Source organism: Chrysoperla carnea, chromosome 1 (genome assembly GCF_905475395.1).
Source record: "Chrysoperla carnea chromosome 1, inChrCarn1.1, whole genome shotgun sequence".
NCBI lineage: Eukaryota > Metazoa > Arthropoda > Insecta > Neuroptera > Chrysopidae > Chrysoperla > Chrysoperla carnea.
The window spans coordinates 21,743,663-21,758,026 of NC_058337.1; the positions used below are offsets into that span (position 1 = coordinate 21,743,663).

General features: G+C 28.5%; 1 protein-coding gene across 1 annotated transcript in view; it reads right to left on the reverse strand.

Annotated features, from left to right (window-relative positions):
- Window positions 1–14,364, reverse strand: part of LOC123294804 (lachesin-like) — a 551,245-nt gene that overhangs the window by 89,995 nt on the left and 446,886 nt on the right. The window lies entirely within an intron of this gene.

Here is a 14,364-nt window from a genome sequence, read left to right on the forward strand (position 1 = left end):
CATGATGTAAATAAATATCGTATACATGATTAAAAGTAAACAAAAACAAAAAGTAATAGTAAGAATGAATTTAATTATTTAGATTAGTTCATTAAAAAATTAATGAAACCCAAAAGTTCACATTTTCACAATCGTAATTATCTATGTGAAAACTAACCAACGTACCTATACAACCTACTCTACATACATACATATACATACTACATACTCTGCATGGATCTATAAAAGAAAATACAAACTAAAACTAAATGCTTAAATTTCTCTAGGCTAGGCGTGCAAGCCGTATAGAAAGGCAATCAAAAACGCTTTCAACTCTCGAATAAAAATAACAATATGAAATCGAAGGTGCATTAAACGAATTATAAAATAAAAGTTTGAATTACGTTAATTTTACACATTAATATATTTGAAATATTGTCTTCGTCATTGTACATCTTGTAAAAATTGGTTCAATAAATATAAATAGGTATGCTGCTCCAAATAAGATATTTTTAACTTGTGTTATTAAAGAGAGACAGAGAAATTAGAGTCGTTCTAATTAGGTAATCAATATCTCAAGTGCAATCAATCTATCGTAAAAAATAAGTCATGCTTTATTGTGTTTATACACGAAAAATAAATTGGAAAAAATATTTTATAAAAAATACTCTTGAAAAAAAAAACTCAACAAGCCTAACAAATAAAATTGTCCAGAATCTTAAAAACACGTTCATTTATTGTTTTGGAAAAAAACAATTTTGAAAAGTAAACTCAAGTTAATTAAAACATTAAAAAGCTGAATAAAGTTCAGGTCGTCACAAGTTCTATACCATGATGGAAAACTTTTTTTACTTTTTAAACGAATTTTTGGACGAGTTAAATACTGGACTATAATACCTTGTCTTACTTCAATTGCAATGCACTCAGTTTCTCAAAATAATTGAGGAGCTGATAAATGAAATTATCAGCGGAAAAAGTGATAAAACACAATATAACCTAACCTAACCTAGCCTAACTTATATTGCCAACAAACTTTTTTTTTTTATCGTAATGAAGATTAGATTGGAGCTTATATGTACACATTTATTGTGCGTTTGACTTTATAACTAAAAATGTCAAGATTTATTGAACAAATTTTCAAAAGTATTTCACCGAAAAAAATTCGTTTTAATTAATTTTTTAATTTATAGAGTATCAAAGTATTTTAATTGAATCGGACCTATAAAATTAAACGAATTAAATAATTAAATTCATTATATAAAAAAGATAACAGTTTGTATCTATCAGGTTCTAGATCGTTTCACAGAAATAACTCGACAAAAAAACGGAAGAAAATAATTAAAATTAGTATATATGTATATAAAATAGATATATACATTGTATGTTATCATACTAGAATAATATTTTCTACTCAATTAGTTTAATAGTTATCAATTTTTCCTACAACGGTGTTAAAAAGACGAATATTACACACATTAAGATTGCGTTATTACATCAAAATGTGTTTAGACACACATTTTAATTTTCATAAAACGGGTGATTCAAATTTAATTTCATGATGAGAATATTCGATATTTTTGAAATAAAAATTAAAATAATTAATTATTTTGGAAATGTTATTAAATTTTCAATGTAAACCATGTATGCAATCCGCAGATTTATATGTCTATTCATACAATTATAATAATAAAGCAGTGTATTGTTACCATTTAAACGCCTCCAATAAAACTCATGCACGGTGCGAATAGAAAGCGTGGATCTCTAAGATACATATTTTTGTTACAATCCCTATATATTACAAATGTAAAAGTAAGTATGTTTGTTTGTTTGTTTGTATGTTTGTTACGCTTTCACGCTAAAACTAGCGAATGGTTTTTAATGAAACTGTACAGCAATATAGCTAATATATCAGAATAACACATGAGGTGTAATGATATATAAATAAAAAATTTAAAAATTAATTAAATTTGACATTACCATAAATTACAGATTTCAGTAAAAATAGTCATTTGACATTACCATAGATTACAGATTTCTGTGAAAATAGTCAATATAAAATATTTCACGGCCATCTTCTCTGATATACTCAATGAATAATTACGACTATTATACATTTAAAAAAATAGAAAAGCATACATATATTTTACCTGTGTTAAACAATCCTTACCATTCTTCGAGAAAGGGGGTAAGCGAGAGTAATCTTTACCAATCTTTACTTTTAAACTCAACAGAGCGGGTGGGTATCTCTCTAGTTGTACACATATTTTACCTGTGCAAAACAATCCTTACCAGTATTCCAAGTGTTATGCAAAGGGGTGAAAACCATAAAAGTGAGAGCAAGGGTGGTGAAGGCTATAACGAGGTGTTCTTTACCAATTTTTACTTTAAAGCCCAGCGAAGAGAGTGGCTATCAATCTAGTTAACTAATAAAATTTTTAGTGTAAGACAGTTTTGGAAAGTTATTGATCATTATCTGCGAAAACATAAGAATTGCATTCACATGAACGGCTTTATATATTTTTATTTTCTTTTAAATATTTCCATGAAGGCTAAATTGAATCACCCGTTACGCATTACCATTCTACTAAATATATTGTACGCCATTCTTGTGTTCTTAATGACATTTTAATTTAATTTCTTTTCCAGTTTTAATCATTTTTAATAATGTTTAAAAAAAAATTACTAGAAAGAAAATTATATACTTTTATATTTTAATGATTATTATAGTTGTGTTTTTTGTTCTTCGTATATTTATATATATTATATTATATTATATTATGTACATTATATTTTTGATGAACGTGTGCTTTTACTCTAGCTAGAGCACTTTGGATTGCGTGCAATTTTATATTAAAATGGAAAATAACAAAAAAAAAAAAAAAATGTTATGCTATTATAATTCCTTCAAAAGGAAGCTGTACAAAATTACTTATATTCATTCATCCATCAATGGTCATTTACTGAAAATATTAAATTATATTTCATTTTTTCAGGAATCCGTACAATTAGTTATTTAGTGGGTTCGGGTTGTTATAGACATCCTATGGAAGTAGATAACGCAATCAAATTAAACCCGTAGTAATACAATCTAAACCAATAGGGTATTCTACTATGTTAGAAAAAGTTCTTCAAAATGTTGATTTTACTAATAAAAAAAACAATATATTTTGGCAAAATAAAGATGCTTTCTTGCCATAAAATTAAATTAAATTTTAAACCTTTTACAGATTAAAAATTACGACTTTTAATTTTAATATAATAAAAAAATAATGTGCTTTTTTTGACTCAAAATCAAGAATACTTGAACATAAATATAATTCACTTTTCACTACCGAAAGTACCCTATTGTAAATTAGAAGATAATGTGAGTATATCTGATATTCGTTTTGGGCTAAAAAAGTTTGGGCTAGCATGTATGAATTACTCTACCGAGAGTACCGATTCCAATTAATAATTTCCTCGCGAGCAATTACGCGTTGAAGTCGACTATTTCCTGTACAGGAAAATCGAATCACTGCATGACATAATTGCTCAAGGAAATCATTTATTGGAGTCGATACTTTAAAATTTCTTTTTTTTTTCGTTTTTTAGTGAGTTTAGAATGTCTATCTTCATACGTAATAAATAAAGTGATTTTAATGTATTAACTTATGAGACCACCTGGAGATTTCTCTGTCCATCAAAAAATTTCCATTATCAGTGCACATATTGGCCTTTAATGCCGGCGTAAGATAAAACTTATTTTTCAAGTTTTAAGCTTGTGTCAACTTAAAAAAGACACAATTTATATAAGGATTGATCTCAAGAGTTAACTCTCCAATATTTCAGCCAGTTAAAAAACTATCGATATATACAACGTTAATTTTCTCTTCTTAATCTTGTATAGAAGCATGAAGATCTATTCCAACTCTTCGGTTGCTGATTTTCTGAATACCATCTTAGTCACGCTGGCATCCAACTTAGCTGGGTAACTCATCAAGAGAAAGATCTGTCATAAAGATAAAAAAAGTTATTTATTTTTTATTTTGGGAAAGATACTTCTCTGCATTCTAAAATATTTCTTTAATGTATATTTTACTATGGTTATTGTTTTATAATAGAAATATATTTAAATATTATTTTCATGGACGGTCTACAGAACCCTGATGTATGAGATAACTCGCATTTGATCGGTGATATTTTGTTTACATAAAGTTTTGTTCGACCATTTGGTCGATCAAACTGAAAATTATTCGTGATACGTAGGTAATCTATGTTCTTATCAGAAGGAAATGCAATTAACTAATAATCACCAATATATCTATAAGCGTTTACATCAGGTGCAAAATGTTGTTTGGGTACCTGCGATTTTTAGTGGCGAGTTCCGTAATAGCAAGACCTAACGCTTATTTTCTGGAAATATTTTTTCATAGGTAACAATAGATGACCAATCCCGTCAACAGTTTTGGAGAATCGACCTTCCTATTAAAATAAAATTAAAAGTACACTGTTTGACTTTGAGCTGTGGACGCAATCAAAAATTTACCAGGCCAACAACTTCATTGTTGTATAAACTACCTATAATTTATTCCGCACAAATATGTAGCTATGCAAAAGAAATTCCAATAAAAGTACACTACCTTCATAACTATAACTTCAGAAATGTTATTTTAGAAAGGAAAATATTTTAAAAAGAAATTTTACTAACCGACTTCAAACAAACAAGGAAGTTATCAATTCGATCGTATTTTTATTTTTTTTATGTGTGTCACCTCAGAACTTTCGACTGGTTGAACCGATTTTAATAATTCTTTATCTATTTGAAAGCTGGTGCTTCCCGTGTAGTTCCGTTTCATTTTGGCTCAGTTCTGACAACGGTATCCACGAGAAAACCATAAAAGTCTTAAATTTGCATTAAGTATGCACGACAAGAGGACGAATAATTCAATATCATGCCAATCGATTTCGATGATTCGATTCTTTTTTTAGAGAAAAATTAGTTAGTGTACAAGTTCACAAAAAAAAAAAAAAAAAAAAACTTCTAACAAAAAGAAAACCGATTTCAAAAGAAAAACTTTTACAAAACAAATTAATATGCACTAAAAAGTAAAAAAATTACGATAATTTAATGTAATTAAAATTATTGTTCTTTTTGGAGTCGGTGTCAGCCAAGCTAATGTAGCAAACTGTTCTGTCAGAGTTGTTTCCTTGGCTGACTCTAAACATAACAATAATTTTAACTACATTATATTATCGTTAAATTTTTTATTTTTTAGAGCATATTAATTTGTTTTGGAAAAGTTTTTCTTTTGAAGTTTCCTTTTTGTTAAAATTTTTTTTAAATATTTTATTACATAGTTCTTACTTACTTTCTTGGAAACTTAACTGTTTCCACGGTTTAAACTAACCAAAAATTTTTTTACGAATCAAATGAAATGTCTTTGTCTGTAGGCTGTGTAATGAATTAAGTCAAATATTAAATTTGATTCTATAATTTAAAAAAAATGGGTGCAATTTGTTTATTTTTAATCAATTCGAATACAGTTTTCAAGAGACACAGTTAAAATTAACAAATAACTAATTTTCAATATTTGCCATTAAATGATTTGGATAGAAACAACATAACACCAAATTGTTTTCAGTATATATGACCAAAACGTATTATTATAAATACCTATTATTATTTGTAGAATATTATATTATTTAAAAAAACACAAAAATACAAAGCTCAACTGTTGCTGTGTGTTTATAAAATAAATTATTTATCACACCTGGCTTGTAAATAAATGACCTTAATTAAGGGTATATTTCATATAATAACCAAAACCTACCATATAGGGGAAAGTCAATTATCCCGTACCAGTTTTGTGTTAGGGATACCAAATGAGTAAATCTGTATACCAAACCTTTGTATTCTATTTGTCTTATACACAGTAGCCAGTTTTTTATATTTCGCTTATCATACTGTGTCACTGGTACTATCTAGCCGACATCTTACTGAAATCGTAAGATGTCAGTTAAACTCGCCCATTTACTTTATTCGAATAATTTATCTGATTATATTGCTTGTTTTTACGGACAACAGCCTTTAAAGCTCTGCTCCTTCAATTAACTTCTTTGGAGAGAAATGCGTGGCAGGTGCTGCTCTCAGGCTAAATCTGGTCTGACCATAGACTGAGTTGCATTATGCACGGATCATACGAAAGTACTCTACTCCAAGATTGGGTTAAGCCAAAGGACATGATATTTTATACCGATTGCTTTAAGTAAGAGAGAGGCTATGCGATTTACTATGAAAAAGATATCATTCCGGCTGACGGATCACTGTAAAGTGCATAAAGCGAAAGTGATGGTTATTAAAAAGGAATGATAATGGATAAAACTGAACACTTTAATGTGCAACCATTATCCTTACTGTCGCCCCTAAATGTTTAAACTCAATATATCTAACCTCAAAAGTAGCAAAGGGCTGCCGACTGTCCTTGAATGAGCTGGCGTATCAAATGAATGTAGGCCTGAAATGGGTACCGAAACACAGGGACATTCTAGAGAATTGTGAAATGACGAACTTGATAGAAACAAGGATGCCAGACACAAGCATCAATTGGCATCCGAGAATTTCGTATGCGTATTGCAAGCTACTTCTGGTTGAGGATATCTAAAGAAGGGCCAATCTAAGATGGATGCTGGAACGTAATTCTGCTACAATAAGACAGATATGGCCTGAGTACGATCGTAGTTTCGAAAATCATACATAACTTCAAAGGGTTCCTTTTAAAAAAAAAAAAGTGGCGTATTTAAAGAATATTTAAATGAAATACCAGTGGTACAAGTTGAAAATTTGCTTTTTTTTATGTAGCTAATTAATAATAAACATAAAACTATAGCACATCTCAAAAAAATAATAAAAAGTGATTAGTTTTATATTTTAGCTTACCCTATTACTTACCCCCTAAGAGGCGGCCAATGGAGTATGGTTTAGTATTGCCAGTGTTAAAAAAAGGCTATTTTATAGGAAATCTATAATTGGTACGATTTTAATGGCGATGCATTTGTGACCAACTGTACCCTATACAAATGTATGGATAAAAAATTTCAATTATATAATGAAGCCATAAATATTTATATATATAAACCTATGGATGTATGGCGTGTAGTGGGTGTAGTTACTGCTCTAGTTTGGGTAAATTTTTATAATCTTTTTATATTAAATTACATTAAATATCAAAATCTGGGTGTTGAAATATAAACATCACTTTTACTACAATTATGACACGTGTATTTCTTTTTAGTTTTTTGTTTTCTTTTTTTTTGTTGTTATTCGTTTTATAAAAGCCTTGAAGTATAGTCATAACTACCTCCTTTTTTGTCCATTTATGTTCGTCTCTTGGTATATGTATATGGGTCGGTAAGTTTTGTGTTTGCCAAACTATGGCATAAAAAATTAGAGTTTACTCAAAGGTTTTCCTAATATTTCCAAACTTTGAAATAAGTGAATATTCTCTTTCATTGTAATAAATGATCAAATTGACAAGTTAGCATGAAAAACAATTTAGTATTGTATTTTCAGGACCCAATCATAATCTTCTTACTGGTTTTCTTCTAACGAGTGGCTGTCCCTAATGTACGTAAATTATAATGTAATTTTTCCTAGAAATAAATACCACTTGGGAATGATGAAAACAGCTACCTTAAATTATTTTTCTGCTTTAAAGTATAATCACAAAATTATCCTTTTTTCTAAGAAAAGTTAGTAACATATTATAAAATAAACGTTATTAACAACAAATGTTTTTATGAACGAAAAAAGTAAAATTTTGCACCCAAGGATTATATTTTCCAGTAAATAATTTGGTGAGTGTTGTTTAAATTTTCGTAATCGAACTGTTTGTATCACTTGAACAGACAAGTATAGGTTTTCATGGGCTGCATCTATTTAAGTTCTTATTGGTGTTATAAATTTCGATCTCCATGTCAAAATTTCTTTATTGGCAGAGAGCTAGTAGCTGGAGGGATGGGCAGCTAAATCGACCGCAGCGTGGTTTTTTATCCTATTTATCTTATTAAATTTTCAATAAATCTTTCATGTGATTTTAAATATGACTACTTTTCAATTCTTACAGTTAAATAGTATAGTATTTGTCAAATTCAAATTAGTGAAAAATAATAATTAATTAAACTTAGAAATTGTGAAAATAAGAGACAAAATTGCATAAATTATATTTTTTAAGTGTGCATTAACATACTTATTTAATTTTGTTAGAAAATTCTATTAAATTTTCAATGTATATACAATTCATAGACTTATATGTCCATCCATGCAATTATATTAATAGGACTGTATGTCGTTACTTGGTAGCTCTTGGTAGCTATGGTAGCTCTCTGAAATAATTTATACTTATGCACGGAGCGAAAAGCCAGTATATCCATCAATATTCTGCGTTTAAGAACTATTTGGAAGTATGTGAATCAAAAGTATGGAAGTGGTTATGATGAAGCACAAGAACCACAAATGGCAATGTATGATTAAACACCTTAAAAATCCAAATTCATTTTTCGATATGTTAGCCATGAATATTCATTCGCAAATTTTCCCTAATTTTTCCTCAGACACCAGAGAAGTTCCTTGCGACCCACTTCTCTTAGAAGCGAGGAAATGAAGTACTTAAATGTAACTTTCCTTAATAAGTTGCACTACTGCACATCACCAAGAAAACATAAATATGGAAGTTAGAGCAAAAGGTCGTATTTTAAAATGTAATTAATTTTTTTATCGCAAACAATATACATATAATAATTTTCTTTTCTTTTAACACAAACAAGTGTAGTTAACAGATAGATTATGTGTGTACGTTCACTCTTCCATTCGTAAGGGTATGGGCTGCCAGAAGAGTATGTATATGGTTAACTAAAAGGATTCCCATCAAGAGTGATACAACTTTAAATCAAAATAAACAAGTTGTGTGTAAATTATCATAATTTTGTTTTTTTTGTGAAAGAGTATGTCAATTTAGGTGATATATGATGATACCAGCCAAGTATAATCCGCAGGAGTTGCTTGCGAAAAAAATACTAATAAGTTATTATTAGGTACTGAAGTACATAGATTTAGCTCGATATCGTCGATGAAATTGTTAGTGTTAATAGTTATTGGCACTGAGTCTTACATCACCTTCCGATGTCTTTTGCGTGTTGTTAGATTATTTACTAAACCAGTTGATTTAAAGTTTCTTCAAACAATGAATAATTGACTTATGTTGACTTAGATATGGGTGATTGGAAATCATATAGTATACGGAAAGTAGATCGAACTGAACAATTATTTTCATGCATTGTAACGCCAAGAAATTTTAATGATAAGAACTATCATCTGTTAATGATAATCTAATTTATAATTAAAAGTATAATGATCTATTTCTAGTTATTGAAATAAATACCACGATACTCGAAAAAAATCGTATATTAAGAAATTTTATTTAAAAAATATATAACACAAAAATATACATTTCGCTAAATATCAATATTTCAATTCCAACGCAACCATCGTCTGTAGCTTAATTTATTCATATAACACATTAGAAACCTTTTTTTACAAAGTTAAAAGTAAGTATGTAAAATATTACCAAGAAATTACAGTATGTACTTGTGACATATTTTAAAAAATCATCTAGACGGCCGTCATAAATGTATTGGCTTTTTAAATTTTTATACTTTATTAAAAATAATGCAAGCACTGATATTCAACATTGTCCATACAGGCTATTTCAACAATTAATTCAGTCAATTTGTTATCATGTGTAATAAAAAAATCAATAATAAGCATGAGTTGTTCAACATTATATGATTATTTCTCCAGTATAAGTCACTTTCTGTGCCCAGCGAAGCTGCGATTACCGTTTATCGCTTTTTTAAATAAAAAATAATTTAAAAACCAAAGTGTTATAATATCTCATACAACAAATGTTTAAATTGAAAATTATATCACTTAATGAAAAACTCACACACGCTTAATGGAAATCCCTTTATTTTGGTATATAGGTTGATGGAGAAGACACGACGACGCGTAGGTAACTATTCTACCTATAGGTATAGTACATAACATCACATCACAAGGGTGTTTGTTTTTTAAGCCACCTGGGATATAACGATGACATAGGTTAAATGATAAATGAATCAACCATATACCCATATATACTGTGTACTGCGAACTTTTTGATAGAAAGTAATTGTTTTAATTTAGAAATCAGGAGTAAAAATTTGTTTTATGTCTCTAAAATTTCAAAATGTGTAGAACGTTTTCAAAATAACGGTCACCATATATGAAGACTAATAAGGCTCTAACTATAAATTGAAACAAATGTGTGCAAACAGCAGAACCAAGCGGGGCTACGATTAGATTGCTGGAAATAGTGTGATAAGCGACTTTATATTATTCGATACCCGTCGAAATCTCAATCTGTAGACTGGTTCTTCTGGAAATTCTTTTCAAAATTTCGGTACAAAGAATTGTAATCGAAAAAAATTTTGTTGAATCGATTGAATCCTGCCAAGACTTTAACTATAAGTTAAAACAAAAGTGCGCGAACAGGTAACCGTAATTATATGACCGATTATATAACAAATTTCATAGTTTTAATAGTTTAAAGAGAAACTAGAAAAGTTTCTAATACAATATTATTAAAATTCACGTGATCAGAATGAGTATCTATCTAAAGGTTACATCCACAACGATTGTTTTTTGAATTCTGGTACCTCTCTACTTACTTCTACTAAAGAGTAGAATGATCATGAAGGGAACACACAACAAACATTATTCACTCATTCTGTTGTTTTTCTTTCCATGTGTTTTGAAGAAGGAGGTAGAAGGTATGACGATCTTTGGGATTTTATTGTCATATAATGTAGAAAAAATGTGAAAAAAAAATTTATTATGGTGATATAGTGATGACAAAAAATTAATATTTTTTTGCCATGAATTTTTTTATCTTTAAGAAACTTGATGTTTGGTTGCTATACCTCCATATAAATACTACCATTTATTATGAATCGCAGAGCTCAAAACACTTTTGGTGTAGAGCTCAAAACACAATTTTTATAGTTTTCGCATATACCTTAGAGTTTTCATCGTATGCTGGACTTTTTTTCGAAGCGGTTTGCAAACTGGTATTTGGCGCGTGGTCCTTACGCTAAATTGCTTTAATAATATTTAATTCGACTTTTGCTTGATGTTGCAAAACATTTAATATATTTCAATATATAAAAAACAATAAAACATTAATGTTATAAAAAAGTTTTTGAGCCCGCTGGTTATAGGCTGTGTGGCGTAGCATTAAATTGAATATGGCGCCTTCTAGAGCACATAAAGTTATGATCGAAAAATAAATTTCGATTTAATTATAGCGAGTTTGGTATCAAATTAAAGGGCGTAATTGACACTTTACAAAAATATATATATTGTTATACTTAATCACAAAATTGTAACCGCAAAATAGTTTAAAATGTATGTTTTTTCGTCTGTTACCTTCGAGCTTCTAAACCACTTATCATAATTTGACAAATGAGGTATCATTAGAAGCGTCTTGATTGTTTGTTGGTTATAGCCTACCGTCACATTAAATTGAATACGGCGCCCTCTAGAGGATATAAAGCTATGATACACCACTTTTCAAATATATATTTGTTGTTATACTTTCTCACGAAATTATAATCCCAAAATGGTTTAAATAAAATAAAGTTCGAAAACTAAATCCCCGAAAATTACAGAATTGAGCTCTTAAAAGTTGAAAACAAGAAAATAATTTCATCTGAAATTGTTATGATAAGTAAAATCGTCATAACAGTTGGGTAACCTCTAAGATTAAACAGTTTTCCACAGGACCGAAAAAAGGTCCCCCGATTTTAATGACGATTCTATCATTGTCGAGGTTTTAGTTTTCGAACTTAATTTTATTTTTCTTTTTGATTATAAAATTCAACTTTATCTTATTAATTATAAAACACTATAACATAGAGGTCTTATAAAGTTCAACACTAGCTCTTTTAGGTATGTTGAAAGGTTTATCGTTCAAACCAATGTAAATAATATTATTATTGATTTTGCTTGGTAAATGTCTGTTTTGTTTGACATTAATTGATATAAAATTAATTAACCCTGTTTTTATATTGTTAAATTGACAGAAAATATTGGGAGATCATTATTTGCTTTATATTTGTCTATCATGAAATATACTCTCAAATTTAAGTTCAATCAAAATCAGATTTTTTTGGAAATTGCAGTTTGATTGCATTGTTTCGGTATAATTTCTGTTTTTGTGTTTTCTGATGCAAATTGTTATTTAAAAAAAGTAGTACACAGTACAAAATAAATTTTAATATTTAATAAAAGAGCTCTGATTATATTTAAGAACAGATGAGGACGCAAGAACAGTGGATTCCATTGTTTTCAGCATTGTAGTTAAAACTATACTAAAGTTTAACAATTTTTAAGATATTATATTAATTTATAAAAAAATAAAAGAGCATTTTTCATTTAAAAGATGTATGTCACAACTTATATGTAAATATGAAAAGTCAAATGTAATCTGCATCTACGCTAGGTAGTGTTACATAATTAATATTGCAATGTTAAACAAAATATACAAGTTATTGAACTTTTTTTTTAAATAAATTTTTAGTTCGAACTGCTCATTAGGTAGGTTAAAATTAGCGAAAAAAGGTATGATGATAAATTATGTTATGCTTTATTTCCTCTGACTTTAAAATTCGTAAAGAATTCACAGTTTCTGTTTGGTCCGCTTAAAGGGTATCCCTGTATATTGGCATAGATTTTGCGAATGACTAAGTAAGTTTTAGATCCTGCAAAATGGGTAAGTATTTTTCGATATGATATCTTCGTCGTTAACTCAATAAATTTTATATAATATTAGTCAAAAATGACATAACTTACTCCCCCCTCCGAAACAGAAGCAAGAAAATTAGGCACTGTAATATGTTACTATCTTACAATCCAGTATTCTGCTTGTTATACAGTGTGTCCAAGTAAGTCGGTACCTTGTTAAAAACTTTTATATTATTTGTTTTTTGGAAAAAAATTTTTTCTGATAAAAAGTTCTGCATGGCCTAAAATGCAAAATGAAATAATCATACATTCCTTTTTAATATTTGTATTGCAAGTTTGTCCAAAAATACTATTTTTACTTAATAGTAAAGCATATTAATTTTTTACAATATAAGCATCTTTATTAAAAAAAGTTAAAACTACGGCCAGATATTTCATATTATCCATCTACCATGAAAAAACAGATTTTATTGTTTATATACTAACTCTTCTCTGTATTAACATTGATAATTTATGTCTACAGATCGCGATTTAATTTAGGATTCACTGAATAATTTCGTGTAGTATCAATTTGCCTAAACGTCGAAATTTAATCTAGAAGAGTTAGTAAAAATAATTATATTTGTTTTTTCATGGTAGATAGATAGTACTGAATATCTGGAAGTAGTTTTAGTTGAGTCAACATTTCTCAATAAATATTGGCGATAGTGTAAAAATAAAGATACTTTACTTTTGCGAAAAATTTTAATTTTCCACAAACCTCTTATACGAATGAAAAAATTGTTGCCTGATTATTTCATATTGCGTTCTAAGCCATGCAGAACTTATTATAAAGAATAAATTTATTTAATAAAACAAATAATAAAATAGTTTTCCATATGCTACCGACTTGAGTGGATCCACTGTATAACTAATATTTTTTTGGTATCCATTAATTTCAAAAAATAAAGTAGTGTAATAATATTTTCTTGTAATATTTTTCCATGATAAATTACATATTATAATTTGTAAAAGTTTTCTTCTATACCAACCACCATACTTATATAAAATTAAATTAAGAAAAAATCATTAAAAATAATTGATAATATTAATAATTGTCAGTATATCATTTCCCTTGTGATAAATAAGGGTTAATCACTACCGTAGAATGTAATGATATAAAAATTCTATACTGCAAAGAACATTCTCTATTTAGTTCTAGAGCACGCCGCATTTTCAGAATTCATATCAGAATTCGCGAAAAAAATTTTAACCGCGGGTATTTTTCTTTCAGGGATCGTAAAATTGATGAATAATCATTGAGAATGATATCCAAAAAAGAAGATTTCGATACAAAAATGCAGAACTCATTCAATAAAGCAGAGTATCCGTCAATCAACACCTTAAAACTTGTAATTTTTTAGGTTGCGGGCACGGACATCGAGGTTCTTTAGTGTCGGAGAGTGTCGGAGAAAATGATCCTTTTCAAAATTTGTATTATCTATTTGCGATATCTTCTCAATTGGTTATCGTCCTCAATGACTATAGATCAATTTTAAGAACAAGAAATGCTCGACCATGATAATTTT